Source organism: Coregonus clupeaformis, chromosome 19, assembly GCF_020615455.1.
Source record: "Coregonus clupeaformis isolate EN_2021a chromosome 19, ASM2061545v1, whole genome shotgun sequence".
Taxonomy (NCBI): domain Eukaryota; kingdom Metazoa; phylum Chordata; class Actinopteri; order Salmoniformes; family Salmonidae; genus Coregonus; species Coregonus clupeaformis.
The window spans coordinates 42,910,111-42,924,223 of NC_059210.1; the positions used below are offsets into that span (position 1 = coordinate 42,910,111).

At 43.1% G+C, this 14,113-nt stretch overlaps 1 protein-coding gene across 12 annotated transcripts in view; it reads right to left on the reverse strand.

Moving 5' to 3' along the window:
- LOC121531944 (FERM domain-containing protein 4A) overlaps positions 1–14,113 on the reverse strand; it is a 198,470-nt gene that overhangs the window by 69,639 nt on the left and 114,718 nt on the right. The window lies entirely within an intron of this gene.

Consider the following 14,113-nt stretch of genomic DNA (forward strand, 5'->3'; position numbering starts at 1 on the left):
TCCACATGGCATAGAGTGTCAGTGTGTAAGTGGCTGTGTGTGTGTGTCACAAGGGAGAGATCTGTTTTCCATCACCTCCTCATCTATTATTTAAGGTGATAGAAATCAGTTTAGACCTTGCTCACTGATACTGCTGGCAATGTGTGTGTGTGTGTGTGTGTGTGTGTGAGTGTGTGAGTGTTTGCATGAATGTGTTTGTGTCGGAGAGGTGAAAGGGTGTGACACACACACTCATGGATATGCAGGCAGGCAGGGGAGTGCAGAGGTGTTCAACTCTAATGACCTCTCTATCCTGTCCCGTTAATGGAGAGAATACTGACAACATTACTGTTTAACGGGCAGAATATCAAACAGCCCTTGTGCATTGTCATTAGGTGCATGTGTGCATTTATGTGTCTGCACACCCACCCACCCCACTTGACACTCCCCCTCAGCCACACCCCCAGACTTTACAACCTAAACCACACAACAGAGTATCCATGGCAACACCTGAGGGATCTAGAAGTCTCACCATATAATATGCCATTTAGCAGACGCTTTTATCCAAAGCGACTTACAGTCATGCGTGCATACATTTTTGTGTATGGGTGGTCCCGGGGATCGAACCCACTACCTTGGCGTTACAAGCGCCGTGCTCTACCAGTTGAGCTACAGAGGACCACAACCATGTCTCACCTCTAGAAATGCACTATGGTCTTTAGGCAGAAAGGAAAACTGTGAAATAAAGTTACACCATGGAATATGGCAAGGGCAAAAGGAAACAAACATTGGTCTTCTAGGAGTCCACATAGTCTTCAACTGACATTGATACAGCTTCATATAACTTGTATTGCGTAACCTGAGCTAGACTGTGTCCTCCCTCTACCCTGAAGCTGAGGAGTGGTGAGCAGGTGGTGGATCTACCTATAACAACACGCTGGTATGTTGTAACGGTCACATACAGTACCAGTCAAAAGTTTGGACACGCCTACTCATTCCAGGGTTTGTCTTTATTTTTTACTATTTTCTACATTGTGGAATAATGGTGAAGACATCAAAACTATGAAATAACACATATGGAATCATGTAGTAACCAAACAAGTGTTAAACATTGTCAAAATATATTTTATATTTGAGATTCTTCAAATAGCCACCCTTTGCCTTGATGACAGCTTTGCACATAGAGTATATATGTCTTGTCTGTGCTTCTGCTCTGAGGAATATAGTAGTGTAATGACTATGAGAAAGAGAGGGAGTCAGAGACTGTATGAGCTACATAGACATCCCTCTGGCTCGCAACCACTCCTCTCCATTACTACGCTCTCTATCCCTCCCAGTCACACTAGTGAAAAATGACCCCACTCATCTACTGGGAGAGCCCTTGGCAAGTATGTGTGTGTTTGAGTGTGTGAGTGTGTGTTTGTGTGGTGTGTTAATGCAAATGTGTGTGTGCGTTCATTCTTCCAGAGGGAATCCCATCAGTATAAAGATATTGAATCTCTTCCATGTGGCTGTCAGACCTGAGGGAGAGAGCCAGACACTGCAGGCTGGGATTGGAAAGGAAGAGGGTAATAATAAAATACACATATTCAATCACACATCATACCACATACACTCCCAGGTCATATTTCTCAGCCTACTGCTTTCTGCTTCCCTGAAGTGTGTTATTTATATTCATCAAAAGCATCTCCTCTCAGATGTGTATTCATAAAGACATATTCTATCTGCTGGGAGAGAATAGGAATGGTCTCTGATGAAGGCCAGAAGGAATAGCTTTGTGTATGTGTGTGCTTTGCCCTTCATCCCCTCTTCTTCCTCTCAATCTTGTTCTTTCTTCCTCCTCTCTCTCACACTCCTTTTCTTCTCTTCTATCCCTCTTTCAAACCCACTACTAGCCTACTCTTCTTTATCCCATTCCACCTCTTGCTCTCATGCCCTCCTCTTTCTCATTTTTCCTTTCTTTCTTTTGTAGTTTCTCTTTTTTTACATCTCATACTCGCTCCTCCTCCTCCTCCTCCTCCTCCTCCTCCTCCTCCTCCTCCTCCTCCTCCTCCTCCTCCTCCTCCTTCTCCTCCTCCTCCTCCCCTACAGTACTATACAGGGCATCCCACATCTCACATGACACCACATCCTGTTGGGCAGCTGTGACATGTGAGGATTGCTCTCTCTAGAATAGATTGATCATAGATTCACTGTACTGTAGCTACTGCTTCCTGGCAGGCCAACTACATCTACAACATACAATCACCAACAATCAACAGCACAGCTTTGTGTCTGAGAGTAGGAGTGATGATATGACACAATGACCTCACATCCTGGAAGCCCTCCAGCTTCCCACGATGCACTGGGACTGATGAGTCATAACAGAGGACATGATGACCCTCGTCTTCATGACTCTGCCTTCCAAGGGACCAAGGGTAACCAATGGCCGAGGCCTGGCGCCTCTGTAGGAATTAGGTTTTGTGTGTGTGTGTGTGTGTGTGTGTGTGTTTATAGAGAGGTTGGTTTGATAAATCAGATAAGACTTTGAATGTATACATGTATGTTATGTACAGTATTTATTTCAAAGGTTATATGCCTGAGATGGCGTTTCACCCTATAATCCCCTTTTGATTAACATCCTATAGAGAGCTATACATTTAAACTCACCTCTGAACCCACTACTGCAGTCTGTACTTCAGGGATAACCCCAACCATATCATATCTGGATTGAGTAACATCCTCTACAACTCAGACAGGATTTAAAGGGCTACCAGCCACATTTGGCAACCCAAGTCTGTTACAACACGCCACTTGGCAACCCAGTACTATTAGAACATACCAGGCAGACTTGGAAACACATTACTACTATGGTATAAGGAACAGACTTGGCAACCTGTGTCTGTGAGGACATACCAACCAGACTTGGCAACCCATGTGTAGTATGGTAGTATTCCAGACTTGACAGCAGATCTGTGTGTGAATACACAACACCAACAACTAAAAGTAATCAACACTTTTGTGCGTTACACCAACTGTAAAATATTGTTTCTCCTCTTCACTGGAAAAGTAATTGTCTGCTCTGCTTAATCGCAGGAATTCTCAAACAGAAGGTTGTGTGTGTGTGTGTGTGTGTGTGTGTGTGTGTGTTTGTGTGTGTGTGTTTGTGTGTAATTAATCCATTGGGCCACTGTCCTGTGGCCATAGCGTGGCATATTCTCACATTACCACAGAAATTAGATTCCTGCTCCACTAAGGAGCTTATGACCCACAGTAACTAAATGACTGGTAGAGAGAGAGAGAAAAAGAGAGTGAGAGAAAGACAGGATATGTGTATCTGTGTGTTCCATATACAGTGGGGGAAAAAAGTATTTAGTCAGCCACCAATTGTGCAAGTTCTCCCACTTAAAAAGATGAGAGAGGCCTGTCATTTTCATCATAGGTACACGTCAACGATGACAGACAAATTGAGAAAAAAAAATCCAGAAAATCACATTGTAGGATTTTTAATCAATTTATTTGCAAATTATGGTGGAAAATAAGTATTTGGTCATCTACAAACAAGCAAGATTTCTGGCCCTCACAGACCTGTAACTTCTTCTTTAAGAGGCTCCTCTGTCCTCCACTCGTTACCTGTATTAATGGCACCTGTTTGAACTTGTTATCAGTATAAAAGACACCTGTCCACAACCTCAAACAGTCACACTCCAAACTCCACTATGGCCAAGACCAAGGACACCAGAAACAAAATTGTAGACCTGCACCAGGCTGGGAAGACTGAATCTGCAATAGGTAAGCAGCTTGGTTTGAAGAAATCAACTGTGGGAGCAATTATTAGGAAATGGAAGACATACAAGACCACTGATAATCTCCCTCGATCTGGGGCTCCACGCAAGATCTCACCCCGTGGGGTCAAAATGATCACAAGAACGGTGAGCAAAAATCCCAGAACCACACGGGGGGACCTAGTGAATGACCTGCAGAGAGCTGGGACCAAAGTAACAAAGCCTACCATCAGTAACACACTACGCCGCCAGGGACTCAAATCCTGCAGTGCCAGACGTGTCCCCCCTGCTTAAGCCAGTACATGTCCAGGCCCGTCTGAAGTTTGCTAGAGTGCATTTGGATGATCCAGAAGAGGATTGGGAGAATGTCATATGGTCAGATGAAACCAAAATAGAACTTTTTGGTAAAAACTCAACTCGTCGTGTTTGGAGGACAAAGAATGCTGAGTTGCATCCAAAGAACACCATACCTACTGTGAAGCATGGGGGTGGAAACATCATGCTTTGGGGCTGTTTTTCTGCAAAGGGACCAGGACAACTGATCCGTGTAAAGGAAAGAATGAATGGGGCCATGTATCGTGAGATTTTGAGTGAAAACCTCCTTCCATCAGCAAGGGCATTGAAGATGAAACGTGGCTGGGTCTTTCAGCATGACAATGATCCCAAACACACCGCCCGGGCAACGAAGGAGTGGCTTCGTAAGAAGCATTTTAAGGTCCTGGAGTGGCCTAGCCAGTCTCCAGATCTCAACCCCATAGAAAATCTTTGGAGGGAGTTGAAAGTCCGTGTTGCCCAGTGACAGCCCCAAAATATCACTGCTCTACAGGAGATCTGCATGGAGGAATGGGCCAAAATACCAGCAACAGTGTGTGAAAACCTTGTGAAGACTTACAGAAAACGTTTGACCTGTGTCATTGCCAACAAAGGGTATATAACAAAGTATTGAGAAACTTTTGTTATTGACCAAATACTTATTTTCCAAATAAATTCATTAAAAATCCTACAATGTGATTTTCTGGATTTTTTCCCTCATTTTGTCTGTCATAGTTGACGTGTACCTATGATGAAAATTGCAGGCCTCTCTCATCTTTTTAAGTGGGAGAACTTGCACAATTGGTGGCTGACTAAATACTTTTTTCCCCCACTGTACATATAGTCAGGGTTGGTCTGACCACAAGTCAGAGACCACTATGATGACACATCAAATGAGTTTGATGGATCCTTTTTGTCTTCTTCTAATGCCTCTTAAAAAGTAACCTACCCAACCCTGCACATATTCTGCGGCCCTATTTCCTCATAAGAGGCTTGTGTATAACTCCAAAAAACATGGAATATGAGTGAATGTTATGTTTATGTAACAACTGATCCAGAGGCCTCTGCTGGTAGCTAATGTAACAGAAATATTAATGGACTTTCTTTCTTCTGAGTAGAACGTCAACAAGATAAATATATGTTGATCTATGTTTCCCATCATTAACTGGCCACTCTGTTTATCTCAATGCATACCTACAGTACATGTGTTCATTTAAATCATAACAGGTGTGTTGTAGAGGAAGAAATGCCCATCTGGGTCTGCTATATCCTCCATACCTGGTTAAATAAAGGTGAAATAAATACCAAATTAAAAAAAATTAAAAATCCTAAATTTCTCTATTTTTTCCTCCCTACCTCCCCAGGATATCCTGCCTTTCACAGTGAGGTGAGGGTGATGAGTAGGAGAGGGGTAGAGGAGGAGGAGGTAAAGAAGGAGGTGGGGGAGGAGGAGGAGAACAGTAAGGCTAACCCTCTCCTTAGGGCTTAGCCCAACACAGCACAACACAACACAACAGACCACAACAGCAGGGTCTTGAACCAGCCTGTAGCTTTAAAGAGACATTTCCCAGAGAGACTGTGTGACTGAATGTTGTTGAGTTGACATTATTCACAGCCTGATGTAGGAATGTGTGAACACAGGGGTGCCTTCTCACAAGTGTGTGTGTGTGTGTGTATGTGTGTGTATATGTACAGGTATGTGTGCGTATGTGTGTGTGTGCGTGCGTGCGAGTCAGTGAAATTGTTTCACACACATTAATCTGCTGTCATCATGAATCCATGGCTCACACACGCACACACACACACACACACACACACACACACACACACACACACACACAAGGGGTTAGTATACACACATGATTGCGAACACTCAAACTCTATGAGAGAGAGAAAATGAGAGAATAATAGGAGAGAGATAGTAGGAGAGAAATAGTAGGAGAGAGATAGTAGGAGAGAGATAGTAGGAGAGATAGTAGGAGAGAGACAGTAGGAGAGGCAGACTGAAGTAGTTTCCCCTGGAACAAGAGAACGGAAATCAGACCTATAGGGTCAGAGAAGTGTAGAGGGAGGGTGGGGGGTCTACTCAGGAAATACCTGCTGGATCAAAACAAACAGGGGAGGGAGAAGGATGAAAAGAGGAGAGCAGAGAGGAGGGGGAAGGTACAGTGTGAAAATCAGCTCCAGACTGGTTGTGGAATGTATTTGTGAGGAGGCAGATATAACCCCTTCTATTTATTTTATCTTCCTCCTTCCCTCCCCGTTTGACAAAGACAAGCAGTCCTGTCTGTGCCAGATACAGTATTACAGTTCCTTGTTGGTGAGAGGTTCTGTAGGTCTGGATCACTCATTTCTACTGATATAGGATATCCCCATCCTCTAGCCTGTGTGTGTGTGTGTTTGTGTGTGTGTTTGTGTGTGTGTGTGTGTTTATGTGTATGTGTGTGTGTTTGTTTGTGTGTGTGTATGTGGGCGTGTGTGTGTGTTTGTGTGTGTGTGTGTTTGTGTGTGTATGTGTGTGAGCGTGTGTGTGTGTGTTTGTGTGTGTGTGTGTTTGTGTGTGTGTATGTGTGTGAGCGTGTGTGTGTGTGTTGTGTGTGTGTATGTGTGTGAGCGTGTGTGTGTGTTTGTGTGTGTGTGTGTGTGTGTTTGTGTTTGTGTGTGTGTTTGTGTATGTGTATGTGTGTGAGCGTGTGTGTGTTTGTGTGTGTGTGTGTTTATGTGTGTATGTGTTTGAGCGTGTGTTTGTGTCTGCGTGCATGTGAGAATTTATCCCCATTCTGCAGTCTGACGTACTGACCCGCCTTCGGTCTGACCCTGACCTCAGAACAGCCATTACGATGCTCCACAGCAGATCAAAATACTTTTTCACCCCAGGGGAGGCTTGTTTTACAGTAATCAAGGATTTATATAGAGAAAGTTACGAAGGCCAGTCGAGTTGATTGTGTGTGTTTATGAGGGGTGTTAGGGTGTTGCCTGAGTAAGGAGTGGATTCAGGGGAAGATATGAGGGGTGGTGTAGGGTGTTCCTGTTATTGTGTCAACCCCTCCTGAGGGCAAACAAAAAAAATTGACCTCTGTAATATGTTAAGATGTCCTCCTTAACAACACATATATATACAGGGGAGCCAAGGCACTGAGAAAGAAAGAGAGGAAGTGTGTGTGAGTGTGTATGTTGCTGTATGAGTCAGTCCCTCTCCTGCCCGTTGCTATGACAACAGCTTTAGTAGCTCTGTGAACCCTGACAGTGTCGACCGCACATTGGGCAGGTGGAATGAGTCAGGAAGACTAATCGCACTGTGTGCAGATCTCTCTCTCTCTCTCTCTCTCTCTCTCTCTCTCTCAAGGTGACCTGGTCGTAAATCTGAACATAGTGTTCACCAGTCCGTGACCAAACAGCCTCGTTCATACCCCTGAAAATGTGTGTGTGCATGAAGAAACACCCACTTTTACAGTCCCTTAGAACACTCAACCACTCGATTTAGGCATTTAGAAATTGCCCTAACAACGGTAACCTAAAACACTTGCTGCTTTCTGCTGACATTGTGAATCCTGAGCATTTGGGGTTTATAAAAGTGTGTAGAAACACTCTTATTCATTATAGAGAGGAGTCAATGGACTACTGACACACACCACATACACACAGAACGAATTTGTCTCCTTCACACAAATTCAGACAGCTGATGTTTTGAAAGCGCTGCAAAATCTGGACCCCTACAAATCAGCTGGGCTAGACAATCTGGACCCTTTCTTTCTAAAACTAGCCGCCGAAATTGTCGCAACCCCTATTACTAGTCTGTTCAACCTCTCTTTCATAACGTCTGAGATCCCCAGAGATTGGAAAGCTGCCGCGGTCATCCCCCTCTTCAAAGGGGGTGACACTCTAGATCCAAACTGCTACAGACCTATATCCATCCTGCCCTGCCTTTCAAAGTATTCGAAAGCCAAGTTAACAAACAGATCATCGACCATTTCGAATACCACCGTACCTTCTCCGCTATGCAATCCGGTTTCCGAGCTGGTCACGGGTGCACTTCAGCCACGCTCAAGGTCCTAAACGATATTATAACCACGATTGATAATAGACAGTACTGTGCAGCCGTCTTCATCGACCTGGCCAAGGCTTTCGACTCTGTCAACCACCGCATTCTTATTGGCAGACTAAATAGCCTTGGTTTCTCAAATGACTGCCTCGCCTGGTTCACCAACTACTTCTCAGATAGAGTTCAGTGTGTCAAATCGGAGGGCCTGTTGTCTGGACCTATGGCAGTCTCTATGGGGGTGCCACAGGGTTCAATTCTTGGGCCGACACTTTTCTCCGTGTATATCAATGATGTCGCTCTTGCTGCTGGTGACTCTCAGATCCACCTCTACGCAGACGACACCATTTTGTATACATCTGGCCCTTCATTGGACACTGTGTTAACAAACCTCCAAACGAGCTTCAATGCCATACAACAATCCTTCAGTAGCCTTCAACTGCTCTTAAACACTAGTAAAACTAAATGCATGCTTTTCAATCGAACGCTGCTAGCACCCGCCCACCCGACTAGAATCACCACTCTCGACGGGTCTGACCTAGAGTATGTGGACAACTACAAATATCTAGGTGTCTGGTTAGACTGTAAACTCAACTTCCAGACTCACATAAAGAATCTCCAATCCAAAGTTAAATCTAGAATCGGCTTCCTATTTCGCAACAAAGCCTCCTTCACTCATGCTGCCAAACATGCCCTCGTAAAACTGACTATCCTACCGATCCTTGACTTCGGCGATGTCATTTACAAAATAGCCTCCAACACTCTACTCAGCAAATTGGATGTAGTCTATCACAGTGCCATCCGTTTTGTCTCCAAAGCCCCATACACTACCCACCACTGTGACCTGTACGCTCTTGTTGGCTGGTCCTCACTACATGTTCGTCAGTCAAACCCACTGGCTCCAGGCCATCTATAAATCACTGCTAGGCAAATCCCCGCCTTATCTTAGCTCATTGGTCACCATAGCAGCACCCACCCGTAGTCTGCGCTCCAGCAGGTATATCTCACTGGTCATTCCCAAAGCCAACACCTCCTTTGGCCGCCATTCCTTCCAGTTCTCTGCTGTCAATGACTGGAACGAATTGCAAAAATCTCTGAAGCTGGAGACTCTTATCTCCCTCAATAACTTTAAGCATCAGTTGTCAAAGCACCTTACCGATCACTGCACCTGTACACAGCCCATCTGCAATTAGCCCACCCAACTACCTCATCCCTATATTGTTATTTATTTTGCTCTTTTGCACCCCAGTATCTCTATTTGCACATCATTTACATTTTACATTTTATGTCATTTAGCAGACGCTCTTATCCAGAGCGACTTACAGTTAGTGAATACATATTTTTTTTATACTGGCCCCCCGTGGGAATCAAACCCACAACCCTGGCGTTGCAAACGCCATGCTCTATCAACTGAGCTACATCCCTGCCGGCCATTCCCTCCCCTACCCTGGACGACGCTGGGCCAATTGTGCGCCGCCCATGAGTCTCCCGGTCGCGGCCGGCTGCGACAGAGCCTGGATTCGAACCAGGATCTCTAGTGGCACAGTTAGCACTGCGATGCAGTGCCTTAGACCACTGCGCCACTCAGGAGTGTTCGACCACTGCGCCACTCACACTGTTCATCTCTTGCACATCTAGCATTCCAGTGTTAATACTATTGTAATTATTCTGCACTATAGCCTATTTATTGCCTTACCTCCATAACTTGCTACATTTGCACACACTGTATATATATTTTCTGTTGTATTTCTGACTTTATGTTTTTTTTACCCCATATGTAACTCTGTGTTGTTTTTATTGCACTACTTTGCTTTATCTTGGCCAGGTCGCAGTTGTAAATGAGAACCTGTTCTCAACTGGCTTACCTGGTTAAATAAAGGTGAAATAAAATAAAAATAAAAATAAAAAAAATAAAAAATATGGGTCATAGGTTACGTGATACACTGTAAAACCACGTGTTTAGGATCTGAACACATAACTTAAACACTTTTCTGTAACGCTTTTTAAATGCGTCAAGGCATTTACAATTTCAATGAAAACGCATCACATTGTTTAGATTGTAAACACCAGAACATGTTTATTCGCTGTAAAACTTTTAAGTGCTGAGCGATTAGTGCTTTTTTAAGGTCAGTTCAGTTTCGGTTCGATTATAAAAAAATTATCACTGTTTTCGATTTTGGTTATTTATTTTTGACATTTTAGAGCTTTTTAATGGAAATTCCAAAAATAGTGAACATTCAATTGCCAAAACATTGAAAATATTCCATTGTTTCTGTCAAGTCCACATTGGGTAGACAGAGAGAAATAAAATCATTCACAAGAAAAATCAAGTCAAGTACTATGTGGGACGTTGGGCTGAAGGGAGTTGTAGTTTTCATGAAGCAAATATTCAACCTAGTTCAACGCAGAAACGTGGTAATTAACTACAATTACCATAATCCATTGCACCTGTTTTTTCTGTCTCAGACAGAGATGAATACACTCACCCTTGCTACGTTAGGTTAGAGACACACATACTGCATAGACCGCATGAGAGAGGAATGTACACAACACAACAATGAGAGAGAGGGATATACAGTTCGTGAAAGTATGCCCTGTCTACTTTGAATAACTAGTGAAATGATTTCATCAGACAGCTCTTCAGCATACTTAGATTACTATGAAATAATACAATATTTCAGTTGTGTATATTATTTAGTTTTTATTTGATGACTATTTTGCATTCCTTAAAGTCATCATCTCATCTCATCTCTGCTCAAGCAGTAGCAGCGAGACAACGTTACTCCCCATACTGTTCTGTCTTTAGTCTTCCTATTTAGCTAGGCTAGCCTGCCTAAGTATGCTGAAGAGCTGTCTGATGAAATCATTTCACTAGTTATTCAAAGTAGACAGGGCATACTTTCACGAACTGTATATCCCTCTCTCTCATTGTTGTGTTGTGTACATTCCTCTCTCATGCGGTCTATGCAGTATGTGTGTCTCTAACCTAACGTAGCAAGGGTAAGTGTATTCATCTCTGTCTGAGACAGAAAAAACAGGTGCAATGGGTTATGGTAATTGTAGTTAATTACCACGTTTCTGTGTTGAACTAGGTTGAATATTTGCTTCATGAAAACTACAACTCCCTTCAGCCCAATGTCCCACATAGTACTTGACTTGATTTTTCTTGTGAATGATTTTATTTCTCTCTAGAGCAACCGCGCATTGGGCTCACAAAAAAACAAAAAAAACAAAATGGAATTCAAGTAATTGAACCGACGTCGGTAAATAAGTTGTTTAATAACAACTACAAAAACAAAATGTCGGTTAATCGCTCAGCACTACTTTTTAAACACATGAAAACGTTTATTCAGCACAAGGCATTTAAGTTTTAAACACTAAACACTGGGGGTGTTGTTTTAACACTGTACAGTCGTGGTCAAAAGTTTTCAGAATGACACAAGTATTGGTCTTCACAAAATTTGCTGCTTCAGTGTTTTTAGATATTTTTGTCAGATGTTACTATGGTATACTGAAGTATAATTACAAGCATTCCATAAGTGTCAAAGGCTTTTATTGACAATTACATTAAGTTTATGCAAAGAGTCAATATTTGCAGTGTTCACCCTTCTTTTTCAAGACCTCTGCAATCCGCCCTGGCATGCTGTCAATTATTTTCTGGGCCACACCCTGACTGATGGCAGCCCATACTTGCATAATCAATGCTTGGAGTTTGTCAGAATTTGTGGGTTTTTGTTTGTCCACCCGCCTCTTGAGGATTGACCACAAGTTTTCAATGGGATTAAGGTCTGGGGAGTTTCCTGGCCATGGACCCAAAATGTCGATGTTTTGTTCCCCGAGCCACTTAGTTATCACTTTTGCCTTATGGCAAGGTGCTCCATCATCCTGGAAAAGGCGTTGTTCGTCACCAAACTGTTCTTGGATGGTTGGGAGAAGTTGCTCTCGGAGGATGTGTTGGTACCATTCTTTCTTCATGGCTGTGTTCTTAGGCAAAATTGTGAGTGAGCCCACTCCCTTGGCTGAGAAGCAACCCCACACATGAATGGTCTCAGGAAGTCACAATACGCTGGTTTGTGAAGTGATTAGTGATTCCTACCGGAATCCAGCCAAAGAGAGAATATCCAAGAATTAGAGTATTTTATCACCCACAACCTGCACTCCGAATGACTGCTATAGTGAATGGCTTAAAAAAACCATCTAAACTGGAACAACCATCTCAGTAACAGGTGCAATAAGTCCAACCCCTTACAGATTGGATTAGTTTTGAAAAATGTAGGTTATTTATCTTTGTATAGAATAAGATCAATCAATCAATCAATGTGCATGAGGAAACATAGATATTAAAACAAACTATTCTAGAAGCCAACCTGCAACAAAGAATGCTGGGAAATATGATCATGAGGCCCCTCTCACATCTTTTTCACTCTGAGAGAGTTAATGGAAATTAACTCAACACAGTCGAGTAACACCACACAATTTAAAATACTTTTTTCAATCAAAGATCCTGTTCAGTTGTACTGAAATGTAGGTAAGGATGGTGACAGACATTCCTAACACTGATCTGAATTAAAGGCATGGAAAGTCACATCAATTTCCAATGACTAAATGCACTCTAAACAGGACAATGGGAAAGTAAACACTAGTGTTGAAAACCTGAACTATTATGAACTATCAGGATATAAAGCTAACTTTCATGTTTAATCTTGCATTCTAAACAACTGTATTTAAGATGAGAACACTTACTGACGACTCTAAATGCCTAATGTTTAAGTTTTAAACACTGATATTTAGGTTATAAACGTGTCACGTTTCATGGTTTTACAGTGTATGAAAGTATGACTGTGGCTATATTCCAGTCCATGTTAATACTATGTGAGCGAATGGGAAAACGTTGTTCTCTCACTACATGCAACCTACCTTCCCCATCACACCAAAAGCTTGCCCACAACACCTGATTCTGTCTCATACTTCAGATTTAACCCACTGTGCACTGTATAGCCCTATCGCCTTGATCATACACCTGGTTAGTTACACCCCAAGTAAGTAGTAACCCCTGTACCCCTCTCATTCTGCCCTTCATTTAACCCGTTGTAACTTACTGTATACAGTAGGGGAAAAAAGGAAATAGTTGACGTGTACCTATGATGAAAATTACAGGCCTCTCTCATCTTTTTAAGTGGGAGAACTTGCACAATTGGTGGCTGACTAAATACTTTTTTCCCCCACTGTATAATAGTACTGTACTGTCCTATTTGTGCCCTATTTAAGAGCCCCATCTGTCCTAACCCCTTCATTAGCAACAGCATCAAGTGTACGGCACAATTCCCTAGAGTCTGAAGCTTATTTCAACCCCTCCTCTCACACAGTGTAGATTTTTCAATGCACGGCATCCCAGCACCCGTCTCTCTCTCTCTCTCTCTCTCTCTCTCTCTCTCTCTCTCTCTCTCTCTCTATTAAAAAAAAAGCGACACTCAGTCCCAGGGGATTCCAGCCCAAAGCCTGCCAGACAGACAGACAGATGGAGAGATGGAGGGAGATGGAGACCCACTAGACTATTGACGGGGACATGCTCCACACCTCCACCGGTCAGATCAGAAACCTCATCTCCCTTCTCATTTTACCCAAGTCCAGCACGCACGCGCGCACACACACACACACACACACACAACAGCGAGCAGAGTCGCTGACGTCCCGTCTCCAGAGGGATGATGGGAGTGTTTTCTCTCAGCTCTGGGAGTCAGGCCAGAATACAGAGTTTTTAAAAAGGGACCATAATTCCCAGGACATTGTGTGGCCTGATGTGACCTCTAAGTCTGGAAGAGCACCCCCCCCCCCACCCATCTTACATAGGTCTATGTCAAACCTCGACAATTGCCTCGTGGGGATTTTCCATGATGCTTAATGTCTGGTTAATATTAAACATCCAAAAAAAACACAAATGCAGCTTCATTTCTCCTTCATTTCCATTAAAATACAGTAGATATATTGGATTTCTTCCCTCTTCCCCAGCAGTCCAACA